The sequence below is a fragment of the Papaver somniferum genome, chromosome 5 (genome assembly GCF_003573695.1).
Source record: "Papaver somniferum cultivar HN1 chromosome 5, ASM357369v1, whole genome shotgun sequence".
NCBI lineage: Eukaryota > Viridiplantae > Streptophyta > Magnoliopsida > Ranunculales > Papaveraceae > Papaver > Papaver somniferum.
Window position 1 is genome coordinate 87540897 of NC_039362.1, and position 23210 is coordinate 87564106.

Sequence of the window (23210 nt, forward strand, 5' to 3'; positions counted from 1 at the left end):
AATTTTTCTTACCAATCTTGTAATTAGCCTTTTTGCAATATTTACATTTCGCTCTCTCACCATTTTCATAAATATCATAGTGATTCCATACCTTTGATCTCTTCACACCAGCATTAGGATTATTATCTAATGTTTCACCTGCGGCACAAGCATTGAAGGTTCAGAAGCTGGTGTAGATGAGCCAGCGGTACTCCCTGTCCCTGCTGATGGTCCATGCACTTGTCCAGAACGCGGTGGACGTGGAGGGGGAGGTCCCATTTGTGATGCCGCTCCATGTATAATTGGAAGATTAGAAGCAGGATCATCTTCTGAGATTTCAACCATGGTAACCTGCACAAAAGAAACAAGTTACATCGGTAAAACACATTACAATCAAACACCATACTAACACCATACTCAATTGAATATTTGCAACAATTGAAAGTACTAACACCATACTGAATTGAACAAAATACTCATGACTTAGTTCAAATACCAAATAAATTAACTAGGTTGTACTAAAGAACTGAGATTGATTTAAAATTTAAAATCAAACTACTGGTTCTGATTCTTCTGAACATAAATGAGTAATTCCAAATACTCATTGTTGCAGTTGCAGCTTAGAAGAATAACACCTCTAAAAACACATAAATATTAACAACGAGGTCCACACTCCACAGTAAGACTTCTCCCTGATATTATCATTTATACAAACAAGTTAAACCCTAAATTGAAAATGCATGAATCAACGAGGTCCACACGGCATTTATAGACTGTATTTTAAGTTTCAAAATTCTAATTGACTAGGTAATTTTCACAAATAGTTATAGGCTACTCTAAAAAATCAATTAGAACTTGCTAGGTAATCAATTCAAGGCTTGATTTATGATGGTAATTATAACTTATTTGGCTGCCTAGATTTACAAATCTTCATGAAATAATTTATCACATTAAAATATATACACATCTTGATATTAAGAGTTAAACACAAAGAGATTAGACAATTTCAAGCTAAATATGTCGGTGTGCAAAATCATCATAGCAGGAAAAGAGGTTCACGAAAAAAGTTAAGTTGTTAAATTCTCGATTGATAAACATACACATAACTAAACTAAATTGAGTGTTGCCTAAACACATAAACATTCAAGAATCCTTTGAATCTACTGATTAAACACTTCATTACAGAGTTCTAACATAGTAACATCATACCAATTCATTCCAAACTGAAATTAAAAAACAACACCCTAAACAGATAAACCCTAAATTGAAAATTACAAGAAATCACATCATCAAAAAATTACAAGTTTACAACGGTTCCTAATCTTACCTTCCGTTATTGGTTTGCTTCTGGTGATGCCGATGATCCACAAAGCGAATCTGAGACTGAGCGAAGAAAAAAGAATGGAGTTGGAGACTTGGAGTCTGTCTGAGAAGGAGAGAAGACTCAGAAGAGGCTGCGGAAGAGAAGAGAAGGAAAATGCGATTAGGTTAGGTCTTTTACTTTTATACATCAATTCAACGGCTCTGATAATTCATCCTAGGTTAGATCTAAGGGTCAGGAATCCTACTTTAGTTTTGGGCGGGTGGGTGGGTCGGTTCGGGTGACGGAAGTTACTACCCGCAACCGACCCAAAACAGGTGGGTTCTGGCGTGCCTCACCCATAGTCGACCCATGCCTCCGCGGGTTGGGTCGGGTGCGGGTATTTTTGGTCGGGTACGGATTGGGTCGGCGGGTTGGGTCGGGTATGTGCAGCCCTAACTGGAATCGATAAGATTAAATTGATAATTGAGGTTTCTGTCTTCAGTTTAGTTTATAAATCCCACCTAAAGGAATCAAATAGATAATTTTCAAAAAAAATTTATGTACTGTTAAGTTTCAGGCGTTGTGGTCTTTTCCTTTATCTTTAATATGTGCAACATTTTTCTTACAGACTGTCGTCTCTTGCAAGTCTCTTATAGGGTCATCAATGTAATCTTAATTGTGGCATATTTCTGTTGCAGGGCAATGGGGATCATCTTCGAAATATCTGCACTTAAGCTGTGGATGTTTGCAATTCGTGTTCAATGTGACTACCTTTATGCAAGGGGCGTCACTTAGGCTGATTTTTTTTGATGGTGGGAGTAAGGTGAATGTGGGTGTAAGGGGTGTTACTTAGGTTGGTTTTGGTTCTTTATACGTTTTTGTTTCGAATTATTGAGATACTCTTTTTTGTGGCTTTGATTTTTTTGTATCTGCAATTTTGTTTACGAAATTACAGATCTTTTGTATGGTTCGCAGAACTTCAAGAGGAAAATATTGTAGTTCTTCGAAGAGGTATGGATCTCATAGCAATCCCTAATTTTTCAATTTATATGATATCTAGGGTTTCGATGTTTGCTTGATTTTTGCAGGAAATTTGGGAAGCTAAGTTTATAACATTGAAGAGTTTGGAATTGAACTTTCAATCTGACATTATTGGTTGCTGGGAAGGTCTTTCTGTATCTAGCAATCAGTTGCAGGTATTTAGAATCAAACTTTCAATCTTTTCAGATAATTTTTATTCAAGTAATTCCATTGGATTGGTTGATTGATAGCTAACCTTAGAATTGTCTAAGAACTCTAGACCTAGGAATTTTTTCTTCTGTTTTTCTGAGTGTTTCTTCTTTATTTTGTCTTCAAACTCCCACACTCAAGTGTGTTTGATTATTTAATTATATGTGTTTTGCAGGTTTGTGGTAGTGAAGATACCAGAAGTATTGACACATCTTGGAATTTTTTTTTATGGTTATTGATGTTTGATAGACAAAGGTAATCTTCTTTGCAATTCAATTTTTTTTAATATCAACAGATTATTATGCTAATGCTGGGCATACAGTTTTTAAACTAGATTTACTATTGCTCTAATTTCAACTTAACTTTTGAGGGTCTGTTATGCTGAGCATCAAGAGTTGAGAAATTTATATAGATGCTTAGTTTCACTGGGATTATTCTTATGGTCCTTTAAGAGGTTTCGGTTCTGGGTTAGAATGGAAGGTCATTGCTATAGATTTTATATGAAATTAGATTTTATGAAGTTGTGTTTTTGGCATGATGATTTTGAAATTGGGTCCTTAGGAATGTAAGAGTGAAACAGAAGGTATATGAATGATTGCATTTTCAGCTTTAAAGTGCTTTTTCCGCATAGGACATCCACTGTTTTTCTTTGTGCTGGGAAGGACTAAGGCTTAAACTTGACTATGACCTTAAACTAAATGTGTACTTTGTTCAAGGTTTTGAGGTTTAAGGTGGTCACAGCAACCATAGTTGTAATTGTAGTCTATAATTCTAGCTTCAGAAGCACATGCAGATGTGTTAAGTGGCATGTTTATCATATACAATGTCATTAACATTCCGAGAAGTCCTTATGCAGTTTTTGCATAACCTTCCTAAAAACATTATTTGGAAGTTCGAGGTTAGAGATTCTGATATTTAAATTATTATGTCACAGAAACAATCAATTCTCGGTTACGGTGACTTTTTTTTTTCCGTTTTGGGGTGAATTTCTTAATTTATTCATAGGAAAATAGTTTCTACAAGTTCATCACTTGATGGAAAATGAAGGCCTGTCACTTTTCCTAAACTAATGCTAGAGACATTTCCATCCACTTTGCAATTCAAGCTGCTGATTCCGAGGTATATAGATGAAGAGATCGAATAGGCTTCTGCAACAAGAATTGGACCGTTTTGAAATGTCATTCTTATACGTTCTTTTAAATTGCTTTAGGATTTTTGGAAGGTTCAAATTTAAGTTTTTGTTACATGAGAAGAACAAAATCAGCTTGATTATTATTTGTGGAAGCTTGATTGTGGGAATATGTTTGTGGAATAATAGAGAAAACTATGTACATTGTAGCGCTCTTCCACAATGAAGATCTCATTGCAACTTTTTTCTTTTCGTTAGGCAGTAAATATATGGAAGATGATCTGGATAATCGCTACAACTCGAATTGGGATGCTAAATGCAATGGTCAAGGCCATCGACGGGTTGTGTTCATTTATCCATCTCGAAGCTAGCACTCTATGGAGCAAGCACTCTGCTGTCTTGGTGGTACTAATTCAATCTTCACAGGTGAGAAATTTTTGGCGACTCCCACCAATGAATTCGACGCGTAACAAATAAACCAGATGCGACCGCCTCATAGTCATAGTTCATGTGATGATTTGATCGTTTTATTACAATAATCATAGTTCGTGTGATAATATAACAACAAATTTTCAGGAGGCATGGGAACACTGGTGCCTAATGTCCTTTACGTGGGGACTATAGTTGTGGTTCTAAAATTGGCTTTTCAGGGCTCACCTATCTTTTAGTATTCCCGTAAGTGCTTATCTTGAATTTTTGTTCTACTAGGTGTTCATGGAATAGTGGTTTATGTTCCTGAATTAAGTTAATAACCTATTTTATGTATGATGTATCTAGCTCTCGGATGAAGGTGAAGGAAATTGAAGGTACACCTCTTCTGGATGAAGATTCCCTAAAAGCTTCGCTCCGGCTCCTGAGGCTAGCACAGGTACCATTCAGTTTGAGTAACTTCAGTTTGGATAGATCTCGACCAGATACATGAAATATTTTATTGCACATACTACAAGTGGATCAACTGTTGCTGAAGTTGATCTTACTCCTCCTCCATCTTCTGCAATTGTACTTTCAACTGGAAATGGCAATCCAATCATGCAAGGGCTTTAATTGAGGTATTACGTGCATCTGTTTCGAGTATTTTCTGTTTTCTTAGTTTTTTTTTTTTTTTGATGAATTGATTCGGTTATTAAGGTTTTGTTGGGGGGGAATTAATTATTGATTTGTGTGACTGAGATTCTGGTGGAAATGCTATTGAAAGGTTTAACATAGAGTTAGAAGCCAGACAGATGAAATCCTTATAATTTTATTGAAACTTAGGATTTTATAGGTAATTTTTTTTTCTTGCTTATTCATGGGTTTTGTTCAAGTATTTTCATCTTATCCCATTATATATGCTCTGCATTATCTATTTTTTAATGGGAAAACTCATAGAAGTTTAATAGGAGCGAAAGGTCTATCACTTCATTTTCTACAACTGAAATCACGAACCAGAAGTTTTAAAACCATTTAGGAAAGGTTTGGAATCATGATGGCCCAATAATGAGAATTGTAATGTGGTATTTTCCAACAGAAGTCTAAACTTCTGATTGTTCTCCAATTGAATTTAAAACGTGTCGTTGAAAGGGGAGTTTTTTTTTTGTAACATTGTGTTATAGTATTTCGATTGCGGTAAATAAGGATTCGTTGTTCGGACTTGAAAAGATTTTTAAAACAAAAATATATACAAAATTTGTCACGGGATCAAGAGACACTAGGACTCAGGATTCCACCATTAATCATTCACACAATTCATATATTTATTCGAGACAATTATAGCTCAAATCATAAGGACTCTCATTCTTGCCAAGGTAGATTTTTATAATATTTATTGTATATCATTAGCATGACGCATCAAAAGCACTACGACCAAGCATACATCATCATACGATATCACAACCAATTAAGAAAAATCATAAATCGATTAATAAAAAGTGCAAGTAGTCAAAAAAAGAATTAATATAATTATCATATGCGTAAAGAACGGCTTCCTCCATCATCCCAGTGTTGGGGTTTAGTTAATCATAATAATCATGTTTTCAAAATATATATTTGATGCTCAAAGTATGATTAAAAGAGTCAAAAGTTATAAAACAGTGGTTCTGAGACTCACAAAACACGTCCAGAAAGAAACGATACCACAAAACTGCAGCTAAACTGTGACACTTATTCACTGCGCTGGAACTGTTGAAGAACGACGCTTCTCTGCTGCTGACGCTGCTGAAAATAAGACTGTCTTGGGGAGTCTGTTCTTCGTGTTCTTGAAGCTCTTTAATGGCAGCAGCAGCAGCAGGTGAACATTGCTGCTACTCCTTCTTCTTCGCTCCCCCTGGCTCTGGCTCGACCCCAAACTCTTGATAAACCTTCTCTAACTTCTCTCCACCTCTTATATACTTCACAGCTCAAAGAAATCCCGATAAAAGCTCTTTTTTTCTTTTTTTCAAAGTCTCGGAAAATATTTCTCCTTTTCTGTTCTTCACGCGGCTTCTGGGTTTATCAAAACTTCTCAAAGCTATTCGTACACGTCTGTTAGCGATGAACTTTCCACCAAACTCTTATCAAGACTTGAACAGGACCTAGTACGTAACTATCCAGCGTAAAACTCTCACAAAATCTTTCATAGAAATCCTTGAAACTGGACAGAACAATAGTATCCTGTTTGGACTTTGATCGCTTCTCCCAGCCATTCCAGCCCAAGTTGATCGATAAAATCACTTGCATACGGTCTGTTTAGTCTTAACAGGCCTAGCCCAATTGATTTCAGGGATTTAATCTCCCTCAAAACAGCAAATTATCAGACGTGAACTTTAGTTTTCCCGCCAAATTCCATTATTTGAACTTTGAATGTGGTGTCCCCTTAACCAGACTGGGAGTCCCTTTAGCATATGCCTTGAAATGGGGTGCCCCTTATCCAAATTAGGGGTGCCTTTAGCAATTCTTCTGGGATGTTTTCCGCACTTTTTCAGGGTTCCTCCGGGGTATTTCCGGTACACTTCTGGGGCATTTCCAAGGGCCACATTTTTAGCCAATTTTTGCCGCAAAGCCTTATTTATCCAAAAACACCTACAAAGAGATTAAAAACCAAAATAAGTACAACAATGGGCACTAACAATATACACAATTGAGATAAATTAGACACATAAATGCGTCTATCAAATACCCCCAAACTTATTATTTGCTAGTCCCGAGCAAATCAAAACTACAAAATAAAATCCTAACTCACTGTCGCAGGCATCGTCGATTGCATTTAGCGTATGCAATAAGCCTTTAAACCCCTAGGTGGCCCTAGTGGCCGATTTATAGTCTCGGGAGGGCTTACCAGAGATATACCCACAAAACCTGTACTCCAAACCTTAGCTATCTACGCAGAACCTTGGAAGGCACTAAAGAATCTCCTTGGTTGGCATACTTATTGACTACAGGAAGAAGTACCCTGATGCGAAATTCCAATTGTTGTACACGAGTTTGCACTCAAGCATACTAAAATTCATATAAAGTGACAGAGCTCTACTCAAATAGTTGCACTATGGACATCAATATCCGAAGTCAAAACTAATCACATGGATAGATCAAGAAGATGGATATAGAAAAACATAGATGGTTTTGATGTTTACTAAGTGAACGGCGTTTCCCATATCTGTCTGAAGGCCTCCGCCAAAATGAACCTATCCTAATGGATTGAGATACTAGTCTGACTAATATCAACACACTGGCATATACAAGAGTACCAGTGGTCGATAACCTAACTCTAGGTCAACACAACTGGCATATACAAGGGTAACAGTGGTCGACTTTATTGAATTTATTCCTTTTGGTCAAATGGTCTGGTATCAATATTTTCTCTTTTTTTTTTCTTTTTTTTTCAACATTTTGGTAACTACCATTTTTTTTTTAATCTCTTTTCTCTTTTTCTTTTTCAACTTTTTTTTTTTTCATGGTATCTCAATCACTCTAATTCACCCGAGCATTGGTAACAACTTGAATCGTGGGCCCCACCTATCACTTAGAGAAACATAGTTTAAAAACAAAATAAAATAAAAATAGAAGTGAAAAGGACTCAACGAGATATGGTGAAACTATCATGTTATTTCTAACACCTGAGCTCTGTGCTTTTATGAATAGACTCTTCTAGATGTTTCCATCTAATCAAATTGGTTCCTCAACTCCTACAACCAAAATGCTTCCATCCACTTAGATTGGTTAGTGCAATCCTAATTAGGCATAAATTTCTAAGCTCTGGAGTTTATTTATTGCAACTAAAAAGTTTCTCCCATACCCCCAAACTTAAATCTAACATTGTCCTCAATGTTCTAAAGATGAAATTAAAAGCATGAACAAGGAGAAACTGTTACCATTTGAAGCAAAAGAGATAAGGAAAGATATTACCGTGTCGCATGAATATTGGGTTACCTCCCAAGAAGTGCTAAGTTTAAAGTCTTCAGCCAGACTAAGCAAGGATTAGTCAACTCGAATCATATAGTAACATTCGAAATAACTGTGCGTCTTCAAAACCAAATAGAGATGACCAAAGGAAACTGCAATAAACCAAGAAAATGAACAAGACTAGCAACCCCTTACCTAGTTTCCTGATTAAGATATCTATATTTAATTGTGGTTCAGGTTCAGGTTCTATAAAAGGGTCTAAATATATTTCTTTAGGCTGCAACTCCTCAAAATTCAGATCCGAATTATTAGGTCCTAGAGTCTGTAAATACTCAAATAAGAACTTAGAAGCACATAATAATAACCTAAATAATTGAGGATCCTCTAAGTCAATCAGGTTTGACTTACATAATTGACCACAGTGAGAGTAGTGGTCATTCTTAAGAAAATGTGTCGATTCTAATATCCTAAAGCATTTAGGTTTAGTCTCACAACTTATTATTCGACACATTTGGAATATAAACGTTCCAACAGTTGGAAGAAAACTATTTGGTGGGAAAACAAAGTCAATCTGGGGATCATAGCCTGGGCAAACCACATCAAGCAGAGGATGAGTTTCTAACGACTGAACTTCTTCCTGGACATCATTAGGCTCGGGAAAACGAGTATGAAGGTAATCTTGTAAAATGGTCGAGGCACAGATATCAAGTCCTAAGTGTGGAGACTTTCTGAGAGTTAAAGGTAAGGCACTAGGGAAGTGATAATCACCCCCAAACTTAGAGTTTTCAGTGTCTCTAGATAGACCTCTAATTATTTCTTGAATTTCCGTATCTTCAGAGTCCTTAAAATATTCAAGAGATTCTTCTAAGTTATTATCAGGTAGTGCATCTTTACTCATCTCTACGGGTCTATCTTCTTCTTCCAAGACTATTGTTTCTAAGTCGCTAGACTCTAAAACAGTATTTTCGAAATGAACCCGTTCCTCTAAACCACTATCGGCTTCGTAATCAAAAGGAAAAACTACATCGTCTAAAATGGTGGTATCCCTAATCAAATCCTCGTCCTTTTGAATAGGTGAATAATCATAAAAATTATTTGTATTTGAACTAGAAATAATATAATCACTATACAACTCAATTGGATTACTAGACTCCTGATCACTATGCCTACATATTTCAGATTCTTCATTACTGCTATCCTCATCATCATAGTACGAAGATGATTGAACCTTATCTAAATAAGTAGTGTCTTTTATTCTAGCCTCGTCCTCTAAATTAGGCAAATATTCACTATTGATATCAAAGGTAGAATTAGAAACCCTACTTTGGAAATTTAGATTATTTCAAGCAGCATTGGCCAACTGTTCATTTTCTGCCTCTAGACGTGCCTGAATTTCACTGAGCATAACACTTATACGTTCACCACTCTCGTTTATCATCTCAGAATATCGTGTACACTCTTCTTTTGAACTATTCATTGCAACTAAACGTTTATACGTCCTTTCAATCCGTTGTTGGGTCTCTTCTAGAGATGGAACAGGTTCAGAAATATCATAATCAGGACTAGTTTCCAAAAACGAGTAACCAGTACTACAGTGTTCCTTATTTTCTTGCTCGTAAGACCAATTCTCGTATGGATAGTAATTGGGCTCACCATGGTATGAACCATAACCTTGAAAAGGTTGGTGTTCCCAACTACTATTTCCACCATGGTCATAAAAATGATGATGTCCATATTCAAATTCAGATCGATACTCATTGTATTGGCTTCTATCATACCAGTTCGACATTCTTAATTGCAAGGGAATTCTACACAATCACAAACAAGGCTGACTCGACCAAATCAAACCTATAAAATCTAGCAAACAACAAGCATGATGGCTCCACTTAGATTGTTTCTAGACCAGCTTCTATTCCTTCGAAAAGGAATTCGTTACAATTTGAGCACACCCCTCTGGAATCAATCCGAGTCAAAGTAAGTTGAATTGAGGCGAGGGAAGCTCAGTGGAGCTTTGATACCCAAGGCCTCACCTCTATCACAAGGCGGCGCAGTCACGCATTAAACTCACAGAAACCATCATGAACTTTGAAGTGTGCTTAAAGAGCAACCAATATTTTTCGAACGAGTTTCCTATTAAGCGCGATACCCTATCGGTCTCGTTCTAGTTAAGTTTTAAGCTTGGGTTCGCGTTAGGTTTCGTTTTCCTAAGGTGGGCAAGAAGGAAACGGTGATGAAATCCGAGTCCTTATCTTGATTTGGCCAGGCCTTGCCCTTTACTAAGAAATTAAAAACAGTCCAAATTCGTCCTCAATCAATGAATCACCTTAAGGAATACAGTAACTCGCTTACAGGAGATTCGCGAGTGTTTCGATGGACTTACCTCCCGTACCAGACGGGGATGAACCGTTGTAGTCGACTCGGGCCACGACTCCTATGTCATGTACGAACCCGAGGGGCCGAGACGATATTGTAATCGTCGTCCTTCCCTGCAGACAGTTTATATTTAATTTTTTTTATATAACCCTTCCGTAGGGTTAAAAAAAATAATAAAAAAAATGTCCAAAAGTCCAGAATAAAGTCCAAATAAAAAGTCCAAAAATTGCAAAAATTATGAAAAATAAAGCCTATTTACAAATTCTAAAAATAAATAAATAAAAGCTATATACAAAAAAAAATAATAAAAATTAAATCCTAAAAAAATTATGTCTTTTTTTTTTCTTCTCTTTTAGCTTTTAGATTTTTGTTCCCAAGTCCTTAGTATTCCACTTCGAACCTGTAAATCAAAGACACAAAAAGAAACGTAAAAAGGAACAAATAATAAAAAAAAAATTAAACCTAAAAACAATCTATATACAAGTCCGCGTCGGCGGCGCCATTTTGTTATAGTATTTCGATTGCGGTAAATAAGGATTCGTTGCTCGGACTTGAAAAGATTTTTAAAACAAAAATATATACAAAATTTGTCACAGGATCAAGAGACACTAGGACTCAGGATTCCATCATTAATCATTCACACAATTCATATATTTATTCGAGACAATTATAGCTCAAATCATAAGGACTCTCATTCTTGCCAAGGTAGATTTTTAGAATATTTATTGTATATCACTAGCATGACGCATCAAAAGCACTACGACCAAGCATACATCATCATACGATATCACAACCAATTAAGAAGAATCATAAATCGATTAATAAAAAGTGCAAGTAGTCAAAAAAAAGAATTAATATAATTATCATATGCGTAAAGAACGGCTTCCTCCATCATCCCAGTGTTGGTGTTTAGTTAATCATAATAATCATGTTTTCAAAATATATATTTGATGCTCAAAGTATGATTAAAAGAGTCAAAAGTTATAAAACAGTGGTTCTGAGACTCACAAAACACGTCCAGAAAGAAACGATACCACAAAACTGCAGCTAAACTGCGACACTTATTCACTGCGCTGGAACTGTTGAAGAACAACGCTTCTCTGCTGCCGACGCTGCTGAAAATAAGACTGTCTTGGGGAGTCTGTTCTTCGTGTTCTTGAAGCTCTTTAATGGCAGCAGCAGCAGCAGGTGAACATTGCTGCTACTCCTTCTTCTTCGCTCCCCCTGGCTCTGGCTCGACCCCAAACTCTTGATAAACCTTCTCTAATTTCTCTCCACCTCTTATATACTTCACAGCTCAAAGAAATCCCGATAAAATCTCTTTTTTTCTTTTTTTCAAAGTCTCGGAAAATATTTCTCCTTTTCTGTTCTTCACGCGGCTTCTGGGTTTATCAAAACTTCTCAAAGCTATTCGTACGCGTCTGTTAGCTATAAACTTTCCACCAAACTCTTATCAAGACTTGAACATGACCTAGTACGTAAGTATCCAGCGTAAAACTCTCACAAAATCTTTCATAGAAATCCTTGAAACTGGATAGAACAATACGTATCCTGTTTGGACTTTGATCGCTTCTCCCAGCCATTCCAGCCCAAGTTGATCGATAAAATCACTTGCATACGGTCTGTTTAGTCTTAACAGGCCTAGCCCAATTGATTTCAGGGATTTAATCTCCCTCAAAACTGCCCAGAAATCCAGCAGCAAATTATCAGACGTGAACTTTAGTTTTCCCGCCAAATTCCATTATTTGAACTTTGAATGTGGTGTCCCCTTAACCAGACTGGGAGTCCCTTTAACATATGCCTTGAAATGGGGTGCCCCTTATCCAAATTAGGGGTGTCTTTAGCAATTCTTCTGGGATGTTTTCCGCACTTTTTCAGGTTTCCTCCGGGGTATTTCCAGTACACTTCTGGGGCATTTCCAAGGGCCACATTTTTAGCCAATTTTTTGCCGCAAAGCCTTATTTATCCAAAAACACCTACAAAGAGATTAAAAACCAAAATAAGTACAACAATGGGCACTAACAATATACACAATTGAGATAAATTAGACATATAAATGCGTCTATCACATTGTCCTATTACGAGGCAGTGGTACTCGAATCGAGGTCTCATTTATCACTTCTTACAGATACTAGACCAGTTTGAAGCATCTGCTCTGTACGACTTTTATGATGAGCACATACTGATTCGTTTTGTCTGTCATGTTTTGCAGATTCTACCAAACATCAAGGCCAGCTGCATGACAGCGTTAGTTGAATAAAAGTGAGTATGAAAGAGCGGGCCAAGAGATTTTACCATTCATCCATATCCGCATTTTTGTTGGGATGGGCGTATCTCTTGGTATTGATGTATTAGAAGCTCCCGGAGCGGCAAAATATTACCATACTGTCTTAACTTCCATACTGACTGCTATGACGAAAACTATTATCCCGGATTGAGCAGTGTCCAGACTGATCCAATTGCTACAACTTTGGCTTCCTCCATATCAAGGTAACTTCCTTTGATTTACGATAATACATACAAGTCTTCCATATGTTTGTTTCACAATTAAATTCGACACGTCTTGCTTATTTTTAGGGTGTTGTGCGAAATTGTAAAGGTAGAAATATTTTAAAAAAAAATGTAGGTATGGTTTTAGTTCCGGTCAAATATTCATGAATAGACGTATCTATTTAGTGATTCTTACTATTAAGCTCTTAATGTGGTGCTGAATTGTAGATGGTGATTTGTTATTGTAGTTTGAAAGTGATTCATGGGGTTGCTTTTTCAAGCTTCGAACTTTGTAAATTGTGGAGGTTGTTTGGCATACAACTGTATTGCGTCGGAGTAGGTCTGTGCTCCGAGTTGTCACCAAATAAAAACCAAATTTATAGCGAAAGAGGTAGTTATCAAAATGGTTTTGGGCCCTGCAAATTCGAAGTTCTATTTAATTCGTTTTTTTCTTTACATTTTTGGTAATTCATATAGCTATACTTAGACAATAATTTTTGAAGATCACAAAAGAGTTGAAATTTAAATTTTGTACAGGATCAACTGCTGCTAAATAGTAGGGTCAATGTGATAGGAAGCATTTCGAACCTGTTGTACAACGAGAAGGAACCTGTTTTTCCAACATGTTTCACGGTAATATGGTTTTTTGCTTTCTTTTCTTATTTGTTTGGTTAGGCTTTTTATGGTTTTTACTATTCTTTCCTTTCATGTTTTTCTGATTCTAAGGGTCTGCTTATTCGATTTATACCAGTAAGATGTGTCAACCTTTTGCTTTTCCACTATTCATTTATGTATGTCAGAATAATAGACTTGGATATAATGTCACTTGGGATCAACCAAAAAGGTGTTGTCTGAAAAAACATATAATATTTCCCATTGTTGTAGTCTAACAGATCATAATTCCATTGTTCTTTTAATTGTTGATCATTTGGTTCTGCATAAACATACTAATGTCCCTTTCTCCTATTGTAAAGGTTGCAGTGGAACTAATTGTTTTGAAGGCACTAGGAGAACTATTGTTCTTTACTTTTAGAAAAGCTGAAGTTTGTAACGTTATATTTATGTGTGAGGTTAGTAGATTTTTTATGCACTCTACTTACTCTACATCTAATCAGATGACTACATAAATAGAGCTCGTGTGTATCTTGATATAATCATGTACTTATGTTTTCTTTTTTCTAATGATTTTGTTCATTATGCTTATTTCAGGTCCCTAAAGGTCTTGAGCTGGATATCAGGGCATCGGAACAATAGGGCTTGGCGAGAAGGCAACGGTATATTTTAGTAATCAATACTAGAATTTTAGAAATTAATACTAGAAGAATCTCCTTTCATGCCGAATGAAGAAGGTTTTGACTTTTGAAGATGTCCTGTTCAATATGGAATTAGTTCACTTCATTCAAGCACGTCTGGTGAAATCCTTTATTCAGGAGAATTCTCGGCCAAGTCCTGCTATAAAGTTCAGTGTGGTGACATCCTTTCTTTTTCGACATTATCTACAATAGCTCATATCTGATATTTTTTTCTTGGAATAACTGGATGTCGTAACAGCTTTTGAGGTTGTTAATGTTAATGGCTGCATTAGCTTAACGAATTTGCATGCTTCAAAATCTGAAAATTTTAAACTTTGAGAATTTAATTTTCTTGCCGGAACCTACTCAACAACTTTAATGCAGAAAGGACCACTGAATCACGTTCAGGTATTTATTCTTTTCTTATTATGGCATATGCAGTTCATTTAAAGCTCGATTTTCTAGCTGTATCGGTCCTATACTAAAGACTAGTTTTTTAAATCATGGATCTGTGGCGCAATGGTAGCGCGTCTGACTCCATATCAGAAGGTTACGTGTTCGATTCACGTCAAGTCCAATTGCCAATATTTAACCGTGTCTTACAAATAGTTGAAGTGTTATTTTCTGTTTTTGTTTGAGATGTGCACTATTTAGTTTGTTATCTGGGTATGCTATATAAGTTGTTGAAGATTCTAAGAACATTGAGATAGCAGCTAGATTGGCAATAGAGGCTGCCTGCTTCTTTGTCTGCAGAAACTGAAAAAGTTCAAGAAGATCTAAGCAATGCCAACCATTATGTTGGCTTCAGTTTCATGGTGGAGCGAGGATGCCACACAAGCGTGAATGGTATTAATGAGAGTCGTAATGGAGAAAAGGTTTCTCCAAGTAATTAAGAGACAAAATTATACCACAGGTCCAAAATCACATTGTTTACTACATTCGGCATTGGCCAGGTCCTTCCAACATCTTCTAATGTGAGCTCTATCCAATTTCAGTTTTATTTGTTTACCAATTTTTCATGACTATTCTTTATTGTTGATGACTTTATAATTTTTACTGAGTTACATTGTCATCATGATAGAGTAGATAGAAGGCTAAAAGCCAAGATCAGGTAAATTTCCATCTTCTTCTTCTTCAATAATCTAATGATTCCAATATTCTGTTAATTTTTTTTACGTTTGATGCATGGAGTTCGTCTACTGCAAGCTTATGTATGCTACTTATTTTTAGGGGTACGTGATGAGTTTCAGTGATGAATGGTATTTTATTCTTTTGTTTCCATCGCATTAAAGTTTTTGCATTGTCAGTAATCGTTAAATGGAAAGGAGGGTAGACAAATGTTTTTGCCAAAGATTTTACTCAAATTGGGTTAGACTAAATGACTGATCTCGACATTTTGTTGACTCCCAACAACTTTAATCTATAACAACTCAATAAGTGATGGTAAAGAAAGAAAATAAATTATAATAAAATCCTTTATTGCAATCGTTTATGAACTAATCCTAGGGAGATAAACTAATCAACCAGGCATTTAGTTCAATAACGTGAAAAAACAAACCATAAAACACAATCTTTCTTTTTTTTTCCGAAGAGGTTGAGGTTCTGTTGCAGGCTGGGGTTAGGGAAAAAGCTAGCCCTAACCTAGCCACTAATCCTAAACACTACTAACATTAGGTTTGTGGTGACTAAGTTCCCTAATATAATAAGGTTTGCTAATCTAACTTATTTTTCTAATTAAAAATGGCTAATCTTAATGTAACATACACTATTTTCCAAAAATATTCGTCCTACTAAAAACAATATTATAACATGGATATCTAAGTACCAGTTCTATTGAGCCCGATTAACTTACATATTGACTAAAATATTATGAGAGGTTATGGACCGGTGGACAAAACAACATAAAAAAATCGATAGAGGTTGAGCCCCGGCCGTAGGCTGCAATGATTGAAAAAATATCACAAATATCACCTTATCACAGTATTATCCGACTGAGTTTTATGAGTCTACAAAAGGGTTGGTTAAAGTTTATTACAATAGGATCGTATGTATGAAATAAAAGAGAAGACAAAAATACGAGTTGACAATGTTTAGACAATATAAAAAGTTAGACAAAGATTGGAATGACATCACGTTTAGCGTAGAATCTCATGACATTGTGGAAATCAACAATGCAGGAAAAAAATTCTACAACTCATCAAAAAAATCGTTTAGACCTCCAAATATTCAACACTCAATAACAAGCATAAGAATCACAAGATGACATCAACAATAGGATGTATAAACAAACATGATAACAAGGTTTACCGCTACATAAACCCGGAAAATAACTGAGTTTTCGTATGACAACAGTTAGAGTTTGAGAACAATACAAAGATAAATTTATATCTCCACAGCAAGATAGTTCAAACTTCGGATCAAAATAGTTCAATAGATGAAGAACAGAGTGTTATCAATCAAGCAATTTTAGGTATGATACAACAGAAAATAAACCTTACACACTACGCCTTCATATCCTTAATAGAAAATCAATGGATTCTAATGACATATATGAGTTCGAACGGTATATACAGAGAGAACAATATAAGTACAATATCATGTTATCACAATATTATCCGATTTATTTTTATGAGTCTACAAAAGATTTGATTTAAGTTTATTACAATAGGATCATATGTATGAATGAAAAGAGAAGACAAAAATACGAGATGACAACGTTTAGACTATATACAAAATTAGACAAAGATTGGAATAACATCACATGTAGCGTAGAATTTGATGACACTGACGAAATCAACTGTGTAGGAAAAAACTTCTACAACTCATCAAAAAAATCATTTAAACCTACAAATATTCAACACTTAATAACAAGCATAAGAATCACAAGATTACATCAAAAATATGATGTAGAAACCAACATATAACAAGATTTACCGCTACATAAACCCGAAAATTAACTGAGTTTACATATGACTACAGTTAGAGTTTGAGGACAATAGGAAGATAAATTTATCTCTCCACAACAAGATTGTTCAAACTTCGTATCAATGCAGTTCAATAGATGAATAATAGAGTATTATCAATCACGCAATGTTAGGTACGGCACAATAGAAAAAAAACCTTACAATATCACATTATCACAATATTATCCGATTGGGTTTTATGAGTCTAAAAAAGATTTGATTAAAGTTTATTACGATAGGATCATATGTATAAATGAAAAGGGAAAAAAAATATGAGCTGACAAAGTTTAGACAATATAAAAAATTAAACAAAGATTGGAATGGCATCACGGTTAGCGTAGAATTTGATGACACTGACGACATCAACAATGCAGGAAAAAACTTCTACAACTCATCAAAAAAATCATTTAGACCTACAAATATTCAGCACTTAATAACAAGCATAAGAATCACAAGATGACATTAAAAATAGGATGTATAAACCAACATATAACAAGATTTAGCGCTACATAAACCCGAAAAATAACTGAGATTTCATATGACAACAGTTAGAGTTTGAGAACAATAGGAAGATAAATTTATCTCTCCACAACAAGATAGTTCAAACTTCGGATCAATGCAAATCAATAGATGAATAACAGAGTATTATCAATCAAGCAATATTAGGTACGACACAACAGAAAAGAAACCTTACACACGATGCCCTCATATCCTTAACAGAAAATTAATGGATTCTGGTGACATATACAGAGAAAACAGTGTCAGTACAATATCACATTATCATAGTATTATCCGATTGAGTTTTATTAGTCTAAAAAAGATTTGATTAAAGTTTATTACGATATGATCATATGTATAAATAAAAAGAGAAGACAAAAATACGAGCTGGCAAAGTTAAGACAATATAAAAAAATTAGATAAAGATTGGAATGGCATCATGTTTAGCGTAGAATTTGATGACACTGACGAAATCAACAATGCAGGAAAAAACTTCTACAACTTATCAAAAATATCGTTTAGACCTCCAAATATTCAACACTCGATAACAAGCATAAGAATCACCAGATGGCATCAAAAAATAGGATGTATAAACCAACATATAACAAGTTTTGCTGCTACATAAACACGTAAAATAACTGAGTGTTAGATAACAACAGTTAGAGTTTGAGAATAATAGAAAGATAAATTTATATCTCCACAACAAGATAGTTCAAACTTCATATCAAAACAGTTTAATAGATGAAGAACAGAGTGTTATCAATCAAGCAATATTAGGTACTACACAACACAATAGAAAGCTTATACACGAAGCCCTCATATCCTTAATAGAAAAAGAAAATCAATGGATTCTAATGACATATATGAGTTGGAACGGTATATATAAAGAGAACAGTATAATTACAATATCACGTTATCACAATATTATCTGATTGAGTTTTATGAGTCTACAAAAGATTTGATTGAATTTATTACAATAGGATCATATGTATAAAAGAAAAGAGAAGACAAAAATACGAGATGACAAAGTTTAGACAATATAAAAAGTTGGACAAAGATTGGAATGGCATCACGTTTAGCGTAGAATCTGATGACACTGACGAAATCAACAATACAGGAAAAAAGTTCCACAACTCATCAAAAGATAGTTTAGACCTCCAAATATTTAACACTCGATAAAAGCATAAGAATCACAGGATGTCATCAAAAATAGGATGTATAAACCAACATAATAACAAGGTTGACTGATACATAAACCCGAAAAATAACTGAGTTTTCGTATGACAACAGTTAGAGTTTAAGAATAATAGAAAGATACATTTATATCTCCACAAAAAGATAGTTCAAACTTCGGATCGAAACAGTTCAATAAATGAAGAACAAAGTGTTACAATCAAGCAATGTTAGGTACGGCACAACAGAAAAGAAACCTTACACACGACGCCCTTATATCCTTAATATAAAATGAATGGATTCTAATGACATTTACGGTATATATAGAGAGAACAATATAAGTACAATATCATGTTATCACAGTATTATCTGATTGAGTTTTATGAGTCTACAAAAGATTTGTTAAAGTTTATTACGAAAGATCATATGTATTAATGAAAAGAGAAGAAAAAAATACGAGATGACAAAGGTTAGACAATATACAAAATTAGACAAAGATTGGAATGGCATCACATGTTGCGTAGAATTTGATGACACTGACGAAATCAACTGTGTAGGAAAAAACTTCTACAATTCATCAAAAAAAATCATTTAGACCTACAAATATTCAACACTTAATAACAAGCATAAGAATCACAAGATGGCATCAAAAACAGGATGTATAAACCAACATATAACAAGATTTACCGCTACATAAACCCGAAAATTAACTGACTTTTCGTATGACTATAGTTAGAGTTTGAGAACAATAGGAAGATAAACTTATCTCTCCACAACAAGATTGTTCAAACTTCGGATCAATGAAGTTCAATAGATGAATAATAAAGTATTATCAATCACGCAATGTTAGGTACGGCACAACAGGAAAAAAAAACCTTACAATATCACATTATCACAATATTATCCGATTGGGTTTTATGAGTCTAAAAAAGATTTGATTAAAGTCTATTACGATAGGATCATATGTATAATGAAAAGGGAAGACAAAAATACGAGCTGACAAAGTTTAGACAATATAAAAAATTAAACAAAGATTGGAATGGCATCACGTTTAGCGTAGAATTTGATGACACTGACGACACCAACAATGCAGGAAAAAACTTCTACAACTCATTAAAAAAATCATTTAGACCTACAAATATTCAGCACTTAATAACAAGCATAAGAATCACAAGATGACATTAAAAATATGATGTATAAACCAACATATAACAAGATTTAGCGCTGCATAAACCCGAAAATAACTGAGATTTCGTATGACAACAGTTAGAGTTTGAGAACATTAGGAAGATAAATTTATCTCTCCACAACAAGATAGTTCAAACTTCGGATCAATGCAGTTCAATAGATGAATAAAAGAGTATTATCAATCAAGCAATATTAGGTACGACACAACAGAAAAGAAACCTTACACACGATGCCCTCATATCCTTAACATAAAATTAATGGATTCTGATGACATATACAAAGAAAACAGTGTCAGTACAATATCACGTTATCACAGTATTATCCGATTGAGTTTTATTAGTCTAAAAAAGATTTGATTAAAGTTTATTATGATAGGATCATATGTATAAATAAAAAGAGAAGACAAAAATACGAGCTGAAAAGTTAAGACAATATAAAAAATTAGATAAAGATTGGAATGGCATCATGTTCAGCGTAGAATTGGATGACACTGACGAAATCAACAATGCAAGAAAAAACTTCTACAACTTATCAAAAAAATCGTTTAGACTTTCAAATATTCAACACTTGATAACAAGCATAAGAATCCCCAGATGGCATCAAAAAATAGGATGTATAAACCAATATATAACAAGGTTTGCCGCTACATAAACCCGTAAAATAACTGAGTGTTAGATAACAACAGTTAGAGTTTGAGAATAATAGAAAGATAAATTTATATATCCACAACAAGATAGTTCAAACTTCAGATCAAAACAGTTTTTATAGATGAAGAACAGAGTGATATCAATCAAGCAATATTAGGTACTACACAACACAATAGAAAGCTTACACACGAAGCCCTCATATCCTTAATAAATAAAAAAAAAATCAATGGATTCTAATGACATATATGAGTTGGAACGGTATATATAAAGAGAAAAGTATAAGTACAATATCACGTTATCACAATATTATCTGATTGAGTTTTATGAGTCTACAAAAGATTTGATTGAATTCATTACAATAGGATCATATGTATAAAATAAAAGAGAAGACTAAAATACGAGCTGACAAAGTTTAGACAATTTAAAAAGTTGGACAAAGATTGGAATGGCATCACGTTTAGCGTAGAATCTGATGACACTGACGAAATCAACAATACAAGAAAAAAGTTCTACAACTCATCAAAAAGATAGTTTAGACCTCCAAATATTCAACACTCGATAACAAGCATAAGAATCACAGGATGACATCAAAAATAGGATGTATAAACCAACATAATAACAAGGTTGACTGATACATAAACCCGAAAAATAACTGAGTTTTCGTATGACAACAGTTAGAGTTTAAGAACAATAGAAAGATACATTTATATCTTCACAACAAGATAGTTCAAACTTCGGATCGAAACAGTTCAATAAATGAAGAACGGAGTGTTATCAATCAGGCAATGTTAGGTACGACACAACATAAAAGAAACCTTACATACGACGCCCTTATATCCTTAATAGAAAATGAATGGATTCTAATGACATATATGAGTTGGAACGGTATATACAGAGAGAACAATATAAGTATAATATCATGTTATCACAGTATTATCCGATTGAGTTTTATGAGTCTACAAAAGATTTGATTAAAGTTTATTACGAAAGATCATATGTATGAATGAAAAGAGAAGACAAAAATACGAGATGACAAAGTTTAGACAATATACAAAATTAGACAAAGATTGGAATGGCATCACATGCAGCGTAGAATTTGATGACACTGACGAAATCAACTGTGTAGGAAAAAACTTCTACAACTCATCAAAAAAATCATTTAGACCTACAAATATTCAACACTTAATAACAAGCATAAGAATCACAAGATGGCATCAAAAATAGGATGTATAAACCAACATATAACAAGATTTATCGCTACATAAACCCGAAAATTAACTGAATTTTCGTATGACTACAGTTAGAGTTTGAGAACAATAGAAAGATAAATTTATCTCTCCAGAACAAGATTGTTCAAACTTCGGATCAATGCAGTTCAATAGATGAATAATAGAGTGTTATCAATCACGCAATGTTAGGTACGGCACAACAGAAAAAAAAACTTACAAGAGCACATTATCACAATATTATCCGATTGGGTTTTATGAGTCTAAAAAAGATTTAATGAAACTCTATTACGATAGGATCATATGTATAATGAAAAGGGAAGACAAAAATATTAGCTGACAAAGTTTAGACAATATAAAAAATTAAACAAAGATTGGAATGGCATCACGTTTAGCTAGAATTTGATGACACTGACGACATCAACAATGCAGGAAAAAACTTCTACAACTCATTAAAAAAATCATTTAGACCTACAAATATTCAGCACTTAATAACAAGCATAAGAATCACAAGATGACATTAAAAATATGATGTATAAACCAACATATAACAAGATTTAGCGCTGCATAAACCCGAAAATAACTGAGATTTCGTATGACAACAGTTAGAGTTTGAGAACATTAGGAAGATAAATTTATCTCTCCACAACAAGATAGTTCAAACTTCGGATCAATGCCAGTTCAATAGATGAATAAAAGAGTTTATCAATCAAGCAATATTAGGTACGACACAACAGAAACGAAACCTTACACACGATGCCCTCATATCCTTAACATAAAATTAATGGATTCTGATGACATATACAAAGAAAACAGTGTCAGTACTATCACGTTATCACAGTATTATCCGATTGAGTTTTATTAGTCAAAAAGCTTGATTAAAGTTTATTATGATAGGATCATATGTAAACATAAAAAGAGAAGACAAAAATACGAGCTGAAAGTTAAACAATATAAAAATTAGTAAAGATTGGAATGGCATCTGTTCAGCGTAGAATTGGAGACACTGACGAAATCAACAATGCAAGAAAAAAAACTTTACAATTATCCAAAAATCGTTAGACTTTCAAATATAACACTTGATAACAAGCATATAGAATCCCCAGATGGCATCAAAAAATAGGATGTTTATAAACCAATATATAACAAGGGGTGCCGCTACTAAAACCCGTAAAATAACTGAGTGTTAGATAACAACAGTTGAGAGTTTGAGAATAATAGAAAGATAAATTTATATATCCACAAACAGAGATAGTTCAACTTCAGATCAAACAGTTTTTATAGATGAAGAACCAGAGTGATACAATTCAAGCAATATTAGTACTACACAACACATAGAAAGCTTACACGAAGCCCTCATATC

At 34.3% G+C, this 23210-nt stretch overlaps 1 long non-coding RNA gene and 1 other non-coding gene across 6 annotated transcripts; both read left to right on the forward strand.

Moving 5' to 3' along the window:
- The first annotated feature begins 1814 nt into the window (after positions 1-1814).
- Positions 1815-14481, forward strand: LOC113282132. Of its 5 annotated transcripts, XR_003326593.1 has the most exons (13): positions 1815-1847; positions 1981-2135; positions 2238-2293; positions 2371-2478; positions 2688-2767; positions 3900-4067; positions 4218-4316; positions 4419-4690; positions 12583-12860; positions 13109-13251; positions 13398-13493; positions 13835-13930; positions 14070-14481. It is a non-coding gene; the product is annotated as an uncharacterized LOC113282132 (long non-coding RNA). The 5 variants fall into 5 exon arrangements; XR_003326595.1 differs by having other exon boundaries at positions 1820-2105; positions 14070-14480; XR_003326591.1 differs by having other exon boundaries at positions 1820-2135; positions 14070-14479.
- A 176-nt stretch (positions 14482-14657) lies between these two features.
- Positions 14658-14729, forward strand: TRNAW-CCA. Its single transcript has one exon. It is a non-coding gene; the product is annotated as a tRNA-Trp (tRNA).
- Positions 14730-23210: the final 8481 nt, after the last annotated feature.